Raw genomic sequence first — 9,939 nt, forward strand, 5'->3', positions numbered from 1 at the left:
CATTGTGACTAGACGTCTGTGACTGCCAAGGCCCACCTTCGTCAGGTGAGCCTGAGGTATCAAATAAAGATAAGATGGCCATACATGGACCAATGATGTGAGTAAACACAAGCCAAACAATTAGTTATCCTAATTCAGTGCCCCTGAGGTTAACACAGACTGGAGTTGCTGTGTGTGCCATTCTCAGGGAAAGCGATTCCCTGCATGCCATGTGACGGCCTCCATCGACGCCCTGACACTGGCACCCTGGGGTCAGTCTGGCTTTCCCTGTCACCCTCACCCAGCCCCACACAGCTCTGTAGGCCAGGGAGCTTTATTTCTTTCACTTACTGTGACTTCCACACTGTCAATGCTCAATCGACATGGCTGAACGAGGGGAGAAATGGCCCCCAGTACCAGGGGGGCCCCATTACTTGGCTTGCCACTCCTCCCTTCTCCACCCCTCAGGGTCTTCACCACTACCTTCCCTGCTGCCGCCTTTCTCTCTGCCCACCATCACCATCTTCCCCGCCCCCTGCCTCCAGTCTTCCATCGTCACTGGGATTTCTGACCTGAAGTGACTCATGCAGAGACTCCACATCACAGGTCCTCACACAGTGACTGTCCGAGGTGCTGAGGCCCAGAACCAGAGAACTCCACACTACCCAGGCCCACGAGGGGCCCCCTTACTCCCCAGAACCCCCTGCCAAGCTCTACATGGAATTTAGTGGCTAACTTATTCTTGATTTTTAAAATATCATTTCATGTCGTATTTACATCTGCCTGAGGAATTCACAGTGTAAATTCTGATTGTTTCCAGGTAAACAGTATGTAGTTTCTAAAACTTGAATAAGGTTAAAAAATATGTAGCCATACAGGCAGGAAGAGGAGGCCCAAAATATAATAAAAACACTATAAGACCTCATATTCTTATTATTAATGATTTATTTTTTCATTTGGCAAAACTTGCTGAGTACTTACTAATGCCAAGTAGTGAGCTAGACGGTATGATGGATTTTTAAACCCTCTTCAAAAATGAATGTTTAATTTTCATATTTACTCCTAAATACTACTTGGATTAAATATGTATATGGTGGACCCTTGACTTAAGACCATGTCCTCTGACTTACAAATTTCCAAAATTTTCCATTTCCAAATTTAGAGTAATTAATTATCAGCTCGGATGCCTGGTGGCCCTGGGTTCAGAAATCAGCTCCGCCGTTCCCCAGAGGCTGGCCTGAGCCCGCCTCCCTCACCTAGACACCAGGGTGGAAGGACCACAGGAGGCCCGCGGCCCATGGGAGGCAGGGCGCCCGGCACAGGCAGGGCGAGCACACGGTGCACGACCCAGGAATGCTCGCAGCCACTTGCCCTCCCCAGCCCCTCATCTGAGAATCATGCAGCAGCGCTCGGCTGTGAGTGACCTGAGGGTGGCCGGAGCTGAGCCTGGTGGAGCGACACACGGGGATGCCTGTGCAGTCCGGACACCAGCTCTGGCTGTGGTGACTGCACAGCGCCTCCCAGGGGCACGTCGGTTGGAGCACAGCCCCCACCCAGCTTCCCAGCCCAGAGGAACACAGCGCAAGGTAAAGCGCCTGTGCATCTCAACAGCCAGTCACAAATGAGTGAAAAGCCCTGGTTTTTAAACTACATTGAAGAAAAGCACATTAAAACACCACGGTGCTTTACACAAATTTCCCAATATACCTACTTTTGCTTCAGGGCCTGAGTCCGACTCTTTCGACTGTGCGAGGCTGTTGCAAAATCCACAAAAATTCCACAAACAGGGTCTCTGGAAGGGGAACTGTTTGCATCTGTACAGATAAAAAGCTTTTTGGGAAACTGAAAAATTTCTTTCAACAATCAAAACAAATCAAGAGTAAAACAATTAGAAGCATGTATGATAATCTCAGTAAGGCCTTTGCACACAACTAGACAGCCACGAGCACATAACAGGCCTGCTTCTGCCAATTTCATCCAAAACTTTGAGGCAACAAAACCAAATTTGCTGTGTGAGTCAATCACATGATTAAGAGTTTTAGAAATATTTAATAATTCCCACCCCCGTCTCCCCATCCAGCCCCTACCTCTAGTAAGGGAATCAGGACATGAATACACAAAATAGCTGAAAAACAAAAGCAGATGTGAGTTTGTACTGAATCAGCCATTTCCGTCACAGACAGAAAACAGGAGAGCAGGCATGGGTTCTTCCAAAGACTTTGTCATGGGCAGGGGGCGAGCTGGGTGGGGGAGAAGCCATGGGACTGGCTCCCGAGGCTCCCGCTACGTGAACAGCTCCACCCAGCACCCTCGGTGGCCAGGACCCCCTCGGCTCCTCCTACTTCTGCAGATGTCTCTAGTTCCCCAAATGGCTTTACCCCATCTTTGTGTATTTATTCCAATTGCATCTTAATCTGCCTTCTCATTCTTCAGATATGTGTTTGGACTCTTCAGAGGAGCATGAGCAGTTCAATCAAATCCACGGGGCAAGCAGCCAGAAGGGCAGCCCGATCTGGGCTGGAAGACCTGAGCTCAAGCCCAGCTGTCCCTGTTAACTTGCTCTGTGGCTGTAAGCAAGAGGCTCACCTGTGCCTGCACGTTCTCACCTGTCAGGACATCTACACAGGACCAAGATGAGGGCCAAGGCAGGCTGTGCTCACGGTGAGTCCTGCCAAGTGTGAGGCACCATGTGAACACTAAGAAAACTGCTGACCACTGTTTCTGCTTTAGAAGTAAGGAAACTGGCCCATATGCGAAGTCACAAGGATTAGGATTAGAACGGAGGTGCCCGTGGAGTAGGACCCACATGCACCAGCTGTCAGCACTCAGGCTTACCTTCTGGAGGTGTACAGACTCTAAATACCACGGCATGACTTAGCACCCTGGGAAGTTCCTGACCCCTGGCTTCCTAGGCCCTAAAGGAGGATAGGGTGCAACTTTAACCAACAGGTCAACCACCACAGAGGGCTGCAGGGTGTGGGCTACACAGGGTGTAGACAAGGAGCACTCTATCACCTACTAGGCCATGGCGGTGAACAACACTAGCAGTTAACATGTCATGCTCAGTGTGCGCCTGACCCTGCATGCCCCATGGTCATGGCCCTGAAGACCCTCTCCCTGTCTGTACATGAGGGACCAGAACCAGCACCCTCCAGCACCACCCCACTGCCTCCCATGGCAGGTGGCACCCGAGCTGGCTCCACACTCACACTCAGCAGCGAGCACACAGCCCTGGCCCTCTTAAAAAAAATCAATGCCTTATACTGTGCAGGGAGGTGGGATTCTCATCTTGTTAATTCACGCTCTTCAAGGACACAAGGCCCAGCAAATGGCAGGACATGAACAAGAAGAAAAGGTTATTCAGAGCTTGGCTAGGAACCTAGGAACTTGGAATCCAATCTTGTACGCTTCTCAGCAACTTCATGGCGGGGCTGGGAATGCTGCCCAAAACCTCCCTGCACACACAACCATGACTGAGGGGCGTGGGAGCAGCACTTGCTGGATGTCACCACCAGGAAAGGGAATCTTTTAGCTACAAGTCTAGACACTTTTTTGCACATCCACACTCACCAGCTGTTCCAACCTCTGCTGCAGGTGCCGATAATCCCTCTGCCTGACCTTCATTTGGATTATCACATCACATTGATTACTAATTACACTAACTGTACAGGTGACATCACATTGATTACTAATCACACTAACTGTACAGGTGACTAATTATTCTACTAATAATTTAAACTAGTATGTTACCCAATATTTTCAATGTTGTCCTACTTGACCTTCTGTGCTACTATGTTAGTGATAATTTTTTCTAAGAATGTCATAGTTTTCACTTTAACTGATTTTAAAATATTTACTACTAATTCCTGCAAGTAATTTTAACATAACCAGATGCCATTAATTTCTGAGCAAAATACATTTCTAATTTCATTAAAAAAAAATCCCTGGGAGAGAAGGCTCACTCAGAAGTGCTCCTGAGAACAGGCCAGAGGGGCCATCTTTTCTGGTCCTTGGCCATGGCTGCACCACAAGGCTCCCTCTGCTGGCACTTCTGAGCCACTTTCCCTTGTGGACAAGGAGGGAACCTTAAGGACAGTGGCAAGAGCCACTCAGAGAACAAGAGCATGTGGAGCAGATGGCACCGGCTGACAACACAAGGACACACCGCTGCACAGGCTGGCAACAGTGCTCACAGCTGCCCTGGCCACAGGCACCGCAGGAAGGCTGGCTGCACTTCATCTCTGAGTGACCCTAACACACATGTCATCAGTGTCTGCTGAGTGCCTAGCATGGCGTCATCATGGGGGCATGAAATGCTTACACATCTGCCACCTGACTAGAGTGACCCCACCTGTGACACACATCTGCGGGGTCTTGGTGCCTTCTGGGCACATGGACACAACACCATACTGATTTGCATACCGGATTCCCTTGCATCTGCCATCAGACCCTGCTTCTGAAACAGCTTGAATGACAACTGTCCAATCCTCTCATTTTCTGCATTAATGACTTTTTGAATTTCTTGTCTCTCCTTTTCTGTGGCTGGAGGAAGTTCTTCTATTTTTTCTTTTGGTTCTAGCTTATTAGCACTATAGTCATCCTCTCCATCACAAACCTCAAAGTCCTCTTCATAGTCCTACAAAAAATAACAACACCTTGGAAATGTTAGGGCAAAGTTCCTTCAAAGAATACTCATACAAATCATAATTTAAAATAGACAAAGTCCTCACTGTGGCTAAGAAAGTTTTTTATAGCTTATTGATTTCAATGGCACTGAATTATAAATCTGTGTACTCACTTTTTTCTTTAAAAAGGAATCACACTATGTAGAAACATGTATACTAAGAGCTCTTAGTAATGATAATATGCAATTTTGTGCTGAGAGTGTGAGTGTCTGTGCATACAAATATATAAAGTATGTATGTACTCTACATGCACACACACAATATATATACTCTGCATGCACAAAACATATACCCTATAAATATACATACACACATGCACACACTATACATATACTATATATACACACATGCACACTCTATATACATCCTCTATACACACACACTATATATGTTCTATATACATACATATACACATGTGAATACACACTATATATATGCTATATACACACATGAACATATACTATATATGCTCTATATACATACATATACACATGCACACACTATATATACACATTCTCTATATACATACATACACACACTATACTCTAAAAACACACACATGCATATACATACTATACATGTTCTATATACATACATATATACACATGCACACACATAATACTCATACTCTACATATAAACACACATATATACTATACACACATACACATGCAAACACATGTGTATACATGCATATGCACATGTGTATGCACATACACATGTATATATTCATATGTATGTTTGAATGCAGTACACTTGAAAATGGGTTAAATTGTAAAATTATTTAATTACATCATATTGGTAAGAGTTGACAGGTGTGGCAAACGTTTCAGAGGCAAAAGGCCTGTATCAAACAGATATGGGGTATGAAGAGTAACAATAAAGAGAAATAAACTACTAAGTTACTATGCTCAAGTCGATTTTTAAGAACAAATTATTTTTAAACCAAGAAAAATTTTAACTTTTATACATACTTCAAAATCATCTTCAAAACTAGCTGTCTATCCATCAGCTACAGCATTTTCTAAATGAATGTTGTCCTTTTCAATTTCCTAGAGATAAAAATCAAGCATATAACAAAAATTCAATTATAAATTTGAATCTTGCAAATGGGTTGGGAAAGTATGTTTTCTGAGATTCATTTGATGTTGCTAATTTAAAAATGTTAAGTATTTACAAAACTAACATAACCTGATTTCAAATTATTTAAGAAACACCTTGCTAACTTACAAATATGATCAAAAAGAGAAAACAGTTAATAAACACATCCTTTTTGAAAAACCTCTATAATTCTGATAACTGAAGAAAAAATTTATTTATGTAAATAAATAAAATACAAATAAATGGCAAATAAATGATTTCTATGAACTAATTCCAAACTTCCAGCATGCCTCTCTGGCTTCCTTTCTTGCCCGTGAACAAATCCCCACATCCACACTGTCAAGAACAGACACACAGATGTGTGCTAAAGCGGACGCCAGCACAGGGCTGTCTGAACTGCTCCAGTGACTGAAAAGCTCATGTGTGAAGTCCTCACATTCCCATCCTTGTCACTTAGAGCAAGACGGGCTGCTCAGATCTGGGCCTGCCCCTGGGCATCAGGGTGCACCTGGCTCATCGCTGATCCACTCCCAGCCTCAGTGTCAGCACCTGTGGTCTCGGATAAAGGAGGGGCTCAGTGAGCCTGCAGGGAAGGCAGACTTAGGGGTGCTCTGGAGGTGTGGGGTGGCTGCACAGGTCACCCTGAGGCTGCCTTGGTCTGTGTCTTCATGATGAGTAAAAGGTGACCAGGAAAACCAAGGAGAAATACATTCCAGGTTTCCAGGCAAAGAGGGCAGCAGAAACCAAGTATGTTAAGAAAACTTGTATTTTGCACAAAAAGCTGCCCCTCCTCTTACCTACATCTATGCTTCCACATCCTACTTAAAGGCAATGTGGCACCTCCATGTCTCACCAGCACATGTCAGGAGTCCTCCCGCTTCCCGCTCCCCACATGGGCTTAGTACTGCAGCCTCTCACCAGGCCTGCCCTCCCCTCTACCCACCATCCCCATACGGCCTCTCTCCTTCACTTGGGGTCAAAGACGTCCTTCAGAAAGAAGCCTCACCCACTTTCAGCCTAAGCAGCTCCCTACCCATGTGGACAGCCCGAATGCACCCTGGTTTGCTCGGTTTTTATCCTGGACGAGGGGTGAACCAAACACATGTGAATGGACCTTCTGGTACCACAGGCAGGATGGATTTGGCCGGGCCAGTGGAGCAGCCACTGCAACACCCAGGGGAGCGAGGCTGATGGGGCTTCGGGGTCGGAAGGAAATGAGTCCCTGGTTTCTAGGGTCATAACTAGGTAGATGTCAGTGCGGGGACCAACACAGGGACAGGGAGGTGAGCCAGGTGGGCAGGGCTGGAGGGCTCAGCTGTGACGTGTGAGAGGGAAGTGGGAGAGGCACACCCAGGAGAGGCAGGGCTGGGCAAGAGGCCGGAGCCTTAAGCCCACCATCTTCCATCTCGAGACCCCTGTGACCAGCTGTGCGGCAAAGTGCCGCAGAATCAAGGAGGTCTGCCGCACAGAAGGCGGGGTGCTCTTCACAAGACAGTCAGTGCTGACTTTCCAGGTGGCAGCGTGGTCCTGCACGACTGCAGGACTGAGGGGACCACCAGGGACATTTCACCACCTGGGGGCCAGGGAATTATTTTGAGCAAATCCTTTATGGTTAAAACTGCCCTGTAAAATGGTCCTTTTGGCACAGTTATATAAAGTCACCATGCAATACAGTGAGGGCCACATACTGCACGTGCTGCACCAGTCAGGAGGGCGCCTGCCAACTGACAGGAGAAACAGCTCAAACACCACACGGGAGTTTTAGACTCATTGCCGACTACTGCCCAAGCCCCTCCATCCCAGACAGCATCCATGCAGCAAATGAGGCACCCAGGGGCATGCCAGGCTCTGTGCCGGGGGCAGGGGGAGTGGCGAGCTGGCATGTCCTAGCAGCAGGAACTGGCTGTGGATGATGGCAGGAAGGTGGCATTGGCACGACTTTGGGAGGAGTGCCACCATGACCAGCAGTCCTCCTACAAGAGCACAGGCCCACTTCCTTGAGCTCTGCAGTTTGGCATGCATTTCTGAAAGTTACCATTACCTGGACTATTTCACACTGACAATGGCCTGAATCACATCTGTTTAGTTTCTTGCATTCTCATAACCTTCTTCAATTTAAATGCAAAGCAACACCTGAGAAGGCTGGCCAGTCACTCGGTCTGACCCTTGTCCCTGCAAAGCCCTCTGAAAATGCTCCCCTCTGTCCATACACAGTAGGGCCATGGCTTCTGACAACCTAGACGGCCTTCACAGCCAAGGAATCCTGAACAAGTGCCAACAGGGTTCCATTAAAAATCTGCCCCTCCCTCCATACTAAGTCCTGTTGTCCAGAAGAAGTATGCTGGACAGTATGAGGACAGCACAGAAGCACGAGTCAAAACGTTTATCTGGAGGGGACGCCAAAGTTAAAGGCTCTACCTTGTATCTGCGCCTCTGAGCTGGCTTCTGCCAGGAGCCCGTCTGGAGGGCAGAGCAAGCCTCAGCCAGCAGAGGGAGTATCTCCAGGGTGGCCAGAGCCCATCTGCTCCCCACAGGCAGGTGCTGCCCTTGGTGGCAAGAGACTCAAACCCCAGCCTGATGTACTTGGGGTGACTTAGGATGAGTAACGTTAACTCAGAGAAGTAGGCAAACAGCGGTACAGGTTCCCCTCTCACTACAGGGGCCAAGGTCCCAGACTCCAGTGGGTGTCTGAACCAAGGACAGTCCCAAAGCCGACGTGTACTATTGTTTCCTATGTATAAATGATTATAGGCCTGGAAAGTTTAATTTATAAATGAGGCAGTGAGAGATGAACAGTAACTAATAATAAAGTGGCACAATTATAAAATATGCTGTAATAATAGTGATGTGAATATGGTCTGTCCCTCTAAACATCTCCCTGTGCTGCATCACACTTCTTGTGAGGATGCGAGGTGGTGAAGGCCCACGTGATGAGATGTAGCAAGGGGAGGACATGAGCGCAGTGCCACTGTGTCAGGCTGCTGCAGACCTTTCAACCTACGGCCACAGGTCGGCTTCCAGACCATGGCTGACATGAGAACTGAAACCACGGATAAGGCGGGGATGACTATACCTCCTTCCAGTGCCAGCGAGCAGAGGCTGAAATGACCCGCACCAGGAGGGAAGAGCTGGTGGCCAGACCTGCTGGGTCACTGGCACCAGGAAGGCAGGACCCAGACATCACTACCCACAGCTACTCAGTGCATAATATGGAAATGGCATGGTGCATTGCCACAAAGAAAATATGAAGCCTTCCTTCCATGTGTCCAGAAAACTAATCTTATTGTATCCATAAATACTGAAGAATTAAACCAAGATAAATTCAGTGTTGATGTTATAAAACATGGCCTCATCAAAGCCAAGCAAGCTGTTGATATCTTCAAGATCACTTCTGGGATCTTTCAGCAAAAACATGTCACATATTTTGTTCCTCTAGTGAAAAAAATGTAAAATGTCTCACTGATAATTCCTTTTAATGATTACATGTTGAAAGGATATTTCAGAAATACTGGGTTATATATGTTATTAAAATTAATCATTTCTTTTTTACATTTTTAATGTGACTGCTAAAAAATTAAAAATTACAAATGAGGCACACATTAAAATTCTAGTGAGCAATGTTACTCTAGAACTTACCAAAAAATTGGGAGACATAAGGAAAACATTTTAATAAATTCAGTAGCTCACTTCAAGACATTGAGCCACAGAAAGCTGAGTGAGATCTGCCCTGGAGCTGGGGGTCTCCATGATGAAGGGGAAAAGGCAGCCAGAATCCCTCAATATGCACCTCAGTGCAGTGCTGAGGAACAGCGCACAGAGCAAAAGATTATCCGGAAATGCATGTACCTCCCCAGACAAGCTCTGGCCAATCAGAGGTGCCAGTCTCTGCCCCCAAGGGCCTGCCCTTTGCTTAGCTTCCACATGAGGGAACAACACAAAAAAGGGGAGAAAGGAACTGCTTCATTTCAGAGTCTGGAAAAACACCACAGCAGAAAGTGTATACGAGAACCAAAGATACTAAAATCAGTATAGGAGAATATTAAGCAATTATAGTAATCACGTAAGTATACATGGAGGAAAATTAAATCAATAGTTTAAATTTTGTGTTCTTTTTTTTGCAAACATACTACCGATTCTGGTGAACATTTTATGAATTATTTACTTAATTTCCTCTT

The 9,939-nt window shown here is 46.3% G+C and overlaps 1 pseudogene; it reads right to left on the reverse strand.

Moving 5' to 3' along the window:
- Positions 1-8,945, reverse strand: part of LOC140845559 (cytoplasmic dynein 2 intermediate chain 1-like) — a 35,245-nt pseudogene extending 26,300 nt beyond the window's left edge.
- Positions 8,946-9,939: the final 994 nt, after the last annotated feature.

The sequence above is a fragment of the Manis javanica genome, chromosome 2, assembly GCF_040802235.1.
Source record: "Manis javanica isolate MJ-LG chromosome 2, MJ_LKY, whole genome shotgun sequence".
Lineage (NCBI taxonomy): Eukaryota > Metazoa > Chordata > Mammalia > Pholidota > Manidae > Manis > Manis javanica.